Source organism: Crotalus tigris, unplaced genomic scaffold (genome assembly GCF_016545835.1).
Source record: "Crotalus tigris isolate CLP2741 ecotype Arizona unplaced genomic scaffold, ASM1654583v1 scf7180000020129.766959, whole genome shotgun sequence".
NCBI classification, from domain to species: Eukaryota; Metazoa; Chordata; class Lepidosauria; order Squamata; family Viperidae; genus Crotalus; species Crotalus tigris.
The window spans coordinates 425415-433481 of NW_024097870.1; the positions used below are offsets into that span (position 1 = coordinate 425415).

The 8067-nt window shown below is 40.7% G+C and overlaps 1 protein-coding gene across 4 annotated transcripts in view; it reads right to left on the reverse strand.

Annotated features, from left to right (window-relative positions):
• The window catches only part of ARFIP1 (ADP ribosylation factor interacting protein 1), a 43998-nt gene extending 40383 nt beyond the window's left edge, over window positions 1-3615 (reverse strand). For 2 of the 4 annotated variants that reach the window (XM_039365586.1, XM_039365583.1), the window contains exon 1: window positions 3429-3607. The gene's annotated coding sequence lies outside the window, so the exon portion shown is untranslated. Of the gene's footprint in view, window positions 1-3428 lie in introns of all 4 variants that reach the window. The other 2 variants (XM_039365587.1, XM_039365584.1) reach the window with 2 other exon arrangements.
• Window positions 3616-8067: the final 4452 nt, after the last annotated feature.

Sequence of the window (8067 nt, forward strand, 5' to 3'; positions counted from 1 at the left end):
TTTGGTCACAAGCCTTAGTTCATTTTGAGCCTTAGCTTTCCTCACTTCATCTTTGCAGAAGATGAATTAACCAGTGGAACAACCTGCCTCCAGAAGCGGTGAATGCTCAAACACTGGAAGTTTTTAAGAAGAGACTGGACAGCCATTTGTCCGAAATGGTATAGGGCAGGGGTATCAAACTGCCGACCTGCGGGCCAGTTTCATCATATGGAGCTGCGCTCACCTATTGACGGCAACGGCGAAAAAGCTCCGATACGTTGCGCAACATCACGTGACATCGCGAGTTTGACATGTCTGGTATAGGGTTTCCTGCCTGAGCAGGGGGTTGGACTAGATGACCTGCAAGGTCCCTTCCAACTTTATTATTATTATTAAACAAAAAATATTTACTTGTATTTTATCAATAAGATTGGTTTCTGACTGTTACCAGATTCTATATACTTGCTAGCTGTATTTTATAAGTTTATAAGTTTAGTTTAGTTTGGTCTATTGTAGTGGATAAAAAGGATGGCCTTGAAGAACAAAAGAAAGATCTGCTACCAAGGCAACAATCAGATAAACAAATCTGAACTCAAACCAAAAAAGTACTTTAATCTGTGCAAATGGCTCTGTCTACCTCCTCCAAATTCTCCTGCAGATAAAAGATGCAGGAAAGGTAGCATATTCAGATTTGCAATATTCTATTATTACAACTGTTCTAATAGAAGTAGTTTACTTCTGCATGGTATCTGTTCTTTAGTTTGGTCTATCTGATAGGGCTCTGTTGATGCCACACCGTTTTTTTTTATTATTTTGATTGTGGAGGACCAAAACAATACAGTCACTTACATTTTCAACAAGGTCACTGGTGTACTTACCAGCATTTTAAAAAATATCTGGCTCTGCATAGTGTAAATGAAGTCAGCATATTCTCATTACAACAAGAAAAATGGCAATAATAGTCAAATTAGTGATAAGTATAAATAACTTCTGTACATCTTAAAATGGGATGTTCAGCAAAACTGTGTTAATGACTTAGGACATTTATTTGTGGGTTTTTAATAATTCTATGCATACTAAATTCATAGAAATGATTAACAATCATATAACAAACATTCGAAACCAGCAATATATTGTTCTACTATAGGCATGCATCTGGTACTATATACTGTCTTCTCATCAAAATTAGCATTGTATAAACTGACAGCTAAAGCCTTATTTGCCTAAACCTCCCCACAGAACACTTCAATCATCATTAAAAATTATTGATCATGTTCTTTTTTAAACTGTTATTGTATTTAATAGTAAACTGCTGTTTTTTAACTGACTGAAAAACAATGAATGTGTTTATATAGATAAACACATAGGATTAGCAATGTATATGCATTTGTGATAGATTGTGATCACTCTCCATCTTATAAGAGAATGTAGCAATCACTGTCTACAGATAAATAAGAAGTTATACTGGTAGTAGATACATATACTTTGTGTTGTATCAGCTGGAATATTCTACTTTGTTTAGCAGATGACAATTCAAGAAGTCATTTTAATCTTCATTCAATGCACAGTGTAATTTTTACAGCCATACTATATCAGTTTAAGACATTAAAGGACACAATAGCCTGGTGAAAATACAGCTTTATGCAATTTCATTCAGAAATGTTGATGGTATTTTGAAGTAATTGGAAATAATTTGCAGCATTTTCTGTCCCTAAGCAATTTATCTACCATTACTTTCTATAATCTATAGAATGTTCTCATCGTGCTTCCTGTTATAAAATATACATCATTACTGTACTTAGAACAGTGATTGTTAGCCTATGGTCCACAGACCCCCACCCCACAATGTCATCACAGTGGGCCCAGGAAGGATTGAAAAAAATGATGTTTTAAATCTTAAGTCTTGGTTGTCGGTGACCATGGTCCATGACCACAAAAGGTATTTAAATAGGTTTCCGGGATGAAGAAAAGATTGAGAACCACTGACTTAGAGCATTTTCACTAGGTATAAATCCACAAGATTCTCTCCAAAAATTTTGGATCTCCTTTTTACTTTTTTTTATATGTATCTTGAAACATTTAACAGACTTAGTAATAAAGCCTAAAAATCTAAAAAGATAAATAGCACATACCTACTTTCTCTTTACAGTAGTTTTTCCTTATACTTTTACAAGGATAGAAATCATATTATGATACATATTTACAATGTACAGACAAGATAACACAGTACATCTTTCATAAAAATAAAGCTACAGTTTTATGCATGCTATTCAGAAGTTTAGCTTTATTAAAGTTCAAATAAACTTAGTTTCAAGTCTAATCAGTATATATCTCAAAAGCAATGTCATACTTAATCACCAAGTTGCTACTGATGCAAAACTTCTCTAAAATACATTAAATCCTTAGTGTTAATTAACCTTAGTTATTAGACTATGGACACAACAGATAAATTTATCATTTGTAGTTCACCCCATTTAATGTCAAGCTGAGATTTTACTTCAAATAATGTCTTTAATTATCAGATGACATATTAATTCCAAGTGATATGAACTTAGATTTAACTGACAATTGGATCTAACAGGGACCTCTCCCACAAAACATCCACTAAATAATAGTATTACAATGTTGTGAAGAGAGAGTGTACCTTTCAAAGCTAAGATCCTATTCAGGCATATTGTGAAAGTGTAATTAAGCCACCCAAGAGTATCTCAGGCACTTTCTACTTTCCACCTGTTGCTAATATTGGCACTATATAACAGCTACCCAAAATCAAAGGAACAACTGGGTGTACAATTACAGCATATTCTGTTTCTAGGCAACTCACTTTTTGCACCTTTCAACAAAAATTACTGCCAGCTATCTTTATACCAACTTAGAGGATTACAACACACACATTTCAGTCCCAAACATTTGATCAGAATGCCTAAACACCAAGCAATGGAAAAGCAAAGCAAGCAGGAAAGAGGGCATTCACAAGTAAGCTGAAGGTCTCTGATCAACAGAGTACAGTATTTCCTGCTGTTTCTGCATCAATACCGCCCCGCCTACTTCAGGGTAGATAATAAATCCGGATGTGTAGTAGGATTACCTCGTTCTCCTGGTAAAGGTCCAGGTTTGTTTGTTTGTTTTTTAAAAAGTGGGAAGCGACTATTTGTAAAATGAGCCAAACTTTCTCCTTCAGTCCGTCTTCATGCAGAAAAAAAAAAAGCTGCCCCCGATGACTTTATGGGAATCTCACAGCTAGTAAGATTAAGATGCCAGAGGAAGGGCATAACCCCCCGCCCATCATCCCTCGACCGCAAGCCTTGGGCCATCTCCACGAGCAACGCAGACACGGAAAAAACTACGTAGCTGCCCCGCAACCTCCCGGCCGCCCGCTTCTTCCCAGCTCCCATTCCCGGCGAATAGCCAAGACTGCCGCTAACCGGCTCGCCTTCATTCTCTCTCACCGTCGGTCACCCACTTCCTTCCTGCTACTCTGCCGGGAGAGCCAGAGAAATCTTGAGAAAACTCTGCTTAGACCGGTCGCCTCCGCCTTTTAGCCTTTCTCGCCCAGAGAACTCCGGCAGCGATCGGAACTGAGTGGACGGAAGTTGAATCTCAAGTCTCAACTCTATCGTCTTTCTCCCTTCCAAGTGGGACCCTTCTAGGAGACCGCTACGCGTGGCACAGCCTGCTTTCCGCGTAGCTGTAACAACATCCGGGTCTATCTCATCATATGCGCCCTTTGCTTACGGTAGTCCTTTGGAAGAGAACCAAGTAGAAATGGTCATAGATTCAGTGAAAGGTAGAGATGCTTCCGAATCTCAAGGAAATGAGTAGTAACTGACTTTCCTAGAATGTATCCAGTGATTGAGCTTCGCCTGAGGCGGCGTCTCACGGGGAATAAGAAGTTAAGGCTGAATGATTTTGTTTTCCAGAAGACAGGCTGCGGCTGAGATTTTGTAAACAGCTTCAGCGAGATGGAAAACGATTTGTCTGCATCGATGTTAGTAGTGACTTCCTGGGTTGGATATTTTTTAAAAATTGTACAGGTAGTTCTTGACTTACAACCACAGTTGAGCCCAATATTTATGTTGCTAAGTTTTTAAGTGCATTTTGCCCCATTTTACGACCTTTCTTGCCACAATTGTGCAGCAAATATAAGAATGGAAAAAAGAAAAAATACAACAGCAACAGTTAAAACCTAATAGTTTGAGATATACTGACAACACTACTTTATTAGATAGATAGATAGATAGATAGATAGATAGATAGATAGATAGATAGATAGATAGATAGATAGATAACCTTTATTGTCATTTTTTACTGTGGGCACAATGGCACACATTAAAAATGAAAGTTGCTTGCTCTCAAAGTGTAAACATACATAATACACGTTTAAACATAGTATATACAACATATGTATAGACCTACACCCTTACATATAAGTAACATATAAACATTAATCAGTGTCCATATTGAATATATGACGGAAGGAGGAAGCTTGAGAGTGTCAGACCCCAAAGCTCCTTGTATGCTTTCTTCTATTCTTTTGGGGCTGCCATTTCTGTTCGGGGAGGGGGTGCATGGGGGATTCATAGTGGTAACTTTCGCTTTCTCCTTTCTTTGTCTGGCCTCCTTTGGAGAATGGAATGTGTCTCCTTATCTAGGAGACAGTTACAAGGAAATGAAAGCTGGAGAAGACCTTGAGATGCGGGCCTACCGTACCAGTCAGCCGCCCATCAAGCCACCTGTGGATTGGCTGGATTTCAAATGGACATTATGACTTTGGTGGGAGGAGGCATATTGCTTGCTTTAATTATATCATTCACGAGGGCTTTTCTTCAGATCTCGCTGTCAACGCTGCTAATATTGAATATTCTTGCTTTGACAATATATACAGAACTGTCTGGTATTTTTAGAGTTAAATCAGGTGACAGAGAAAGGGGAGGAGAATATAAGGAAAGCCCTGGAAAAAGAAACGAAAGTGAATCTTTGCCCTCCCAGTTAATTGGAAGATGTGAATCATGACCCCAAAATAGAGGAGGGGAAATACCTGGAATGTTATGTGCAAAGGAAGGGAAATTCAGATCTTAGCATTTCCACCATGCCGTGCTGACACTCTGTAATACTAATAAAGGCTTTTAGGTTAAAAAAATGCCTGAAAGTTCTTTGAAGTGTTTTGTTAATCAGACACATGACACTCGCCTTACATTCCCTACTGTCACTAGTCCCTAATAAAAGTTTCCTTTTGAGACTGCCTGTTTCAAGAGTTCTACTTTCTTGGGTGATTAGTTGAAGTGCGTCCTGGCAGAGAGTTCACAAGGTTTATACTGTATGAAATGAAACTGGCTGAATTTGGATGTTCTGCTTCGGATACTATGCAGCCTCTTCCCAGAAGGTAACAAGGAAAACAGGTTGTGAAGAGGATGTGTAGTGTCCCAGACAATCTTGTGGACCCTGCTTGAGCAAGGCTTATATGCCATGTCCTGGATGGAAGGGAGGGAACTGCCAATAATCTTTTCAGCCATCCTCACCACTCTCTGCAGCGTCTTCCTGTCTGAAACAGTGATGCTTCCAAACCAGACTGTAATGCTGTATGGCAGGATGCTCTCGATCATCCTTCTGTAGAAAGTGGTAAGGATGGGAGAAGGAAGATATGCTTTTCTCATGTGACACAGAAAATACAGGTGCTGCTGTGCCCGCTTCACCAGTGTCTCGCTGTTGAGTGACCAAGCCAGTCTACTTGTTAACTGCACACCCAGGAATTTGATGCTGGTAATCATCTCCACAGGTGAATCATTAATGCACAGAGAAGTGTGGCTGTGCCTGCCTTTTCTGAAATAGACAATGATCTCTTTGGTTTTTCCAATGTTTAACACTAGGCTGTTTTCCTGACACCAGTTCACCAAACCCTCAACCTCCTTGCAGTAAGCACCCTATTACATTAGAAGAGCTGATTAGGAGAGTAAAAAATGAAAAATGAACAATCTTTGATACTGTGTAATATTAAGAAGTCAGGTAGTGTCAACCAATATATTTAATGAATTTACAGTTGCAGGCAAATAACAGAAAATTGTAGATAGTTTTGTTTTCTTGGACTTAATGCAATATGCTGGACAAATAAAGAGATTAATAAGCTGTATAATAAGTTAGCTAGTGCTGCCAGCTGTTAAGATTAAACAAACAGACAAATAAGTAAAACATATTTTAGGGGCTTATCTACATACCCTCCTTTCTCTACCTCTGAGACAAGCTGCTTATGTTTTTTTTCCCCTCAAGATATGTCCTCACAATGGCAGCGCAGTAAGTCAGTGGTTAGGATGTTGGTCTTGTCGGTTCAAGACCCGAGCACCACACAAACAGGGTAAGCTCCCATCCTCACCTACCTCCTGCCAATTTAGCAGTTCGAAAGCGTGTAAATGTGAGTAGATTAATAGGTACCACTTTGGTGGAAAGGTAACTGCTCTATGATATCATGCTGGCCACATGACTGTGAAAATGTCTTCAGACAGTGTTGGCTCAATAGCCTTGAAATGGAGATGAGCACAGCCTGCTATAGTTGGCAACGACTAGTGGAGTAAAATTTGCAGGGACTCCTTTACCTTTTTAATGTCCTCACAATGGCACATTTACGGTATCTTCATGCTAGTCTGCTGCCAAGGAAAATTGAAGTCAGGTCAAGATGCTCTAGAACAGAGGTCACCAACCTTTGTCAGTTGGTGGACCGAAGGAAAAGGGAGGGGGAAGCGTTTTACATGTGTGTGTGCATATGCGCACGGGGCCGCAAGCACATGTGTGCTGCAAACAGGGCGGAGCTAGCGCCCATGTGATACTAACCCTGCCCTGTTCTTGCGTGGTGCAGCACCTTGTTTCTGCACCCTGCGGCACGGTGGTGGCCGTTTTTATGCTTTGCAGTGCGGCAACATCCCATTTTTGTGCCCCATGGCATGGCGGCATTGTTTTTGCACCCTGCAGCATGGCGGCGTCCATTTTTGCACCTTGCAGTGCAGCGGCAGCCCATTTTGCGTCCTGAAATGTGGCAGCACCCATTTTTGCACCCTGCAGCATGATGGTGGCCTATTTTTGCACCCCGCAGTGTAGCAGCACCCATTTTCATGCCCTCAAGTGTGGAGGCAACCCGTTTTCATACCCCAAGCACAGTGGCGGCCATTTTCTCATCCTGAAGCGCAGTTTTTGCACCCTGTGGTGCAGCGTCCTGTTTTTGCATCCCGCAGCTGTGGCACTAGCACAAGGGAGGGTGTGTGTGCGCACACGCGTTCACACTGGCCAGCCTGTCCTGCAGCCCGGTAATATATGCTATATATTTTATATTACAGGGAGGAGTTTTTGGAAAGTGAACAAACTATTGATCCTCTTCAGGATTTTATCTTGCTGTATGACTGTGAAGCTCTGTGATTCTATAGGCATTTCTATATAGATAGTCCTCAATTTATGACCATTTATTCAGTGACTGTTTAAAGTTACAGTAGCTCTGAATGATGGGATATGCTCTGTGCCCAAAGTTATGGTTGTTGCAACACCTCCCAGTCACCTGACTAAAATTTAGGCATTTGGCACCTCCCATATTTAAGCTTGCAGAGATACTGCAACTCCCTCCACCCACCTGTCTCTCCCCCACTTTGGCTGCCCTGCACCCTCCCTTGCACACCAAAAAGCCATCTTGGCTGCATGTGTTGATTGGAACAGCCTTGAAATTTTAAGGAAAGGATCCAGCAGGGCTGAGCCAAGCTGGAGTCTGATTGTGCCATCCTGCTTCTCCCTACACCACCTCACCCCTCTGTCTAACCCTCATTCACCTGTTAGGTTTTTCTTGGAGAAAAGCAGAAGTGCCTCTCCCCCAACCCTCTGCCCTGAGGTCAATATTCCGTTTGGTAAGCTCCTTGTCATCAAAGCAATATTGAGAAAGATGTCAAGCCCCAAGGAAATCAGAAAATCCAGGCAGTTCAAATGAGTATAAAGATTTATTGCAAGCTTAAGCTCTCTACAAGAATCTGAACTACTAATGCTAAAAGCAAATTGGTGGTAGTAAGAGTCAAAGGAATTCAAGGTGAGCTAAACTTAGATCTCTTGTGGGCACGAAGG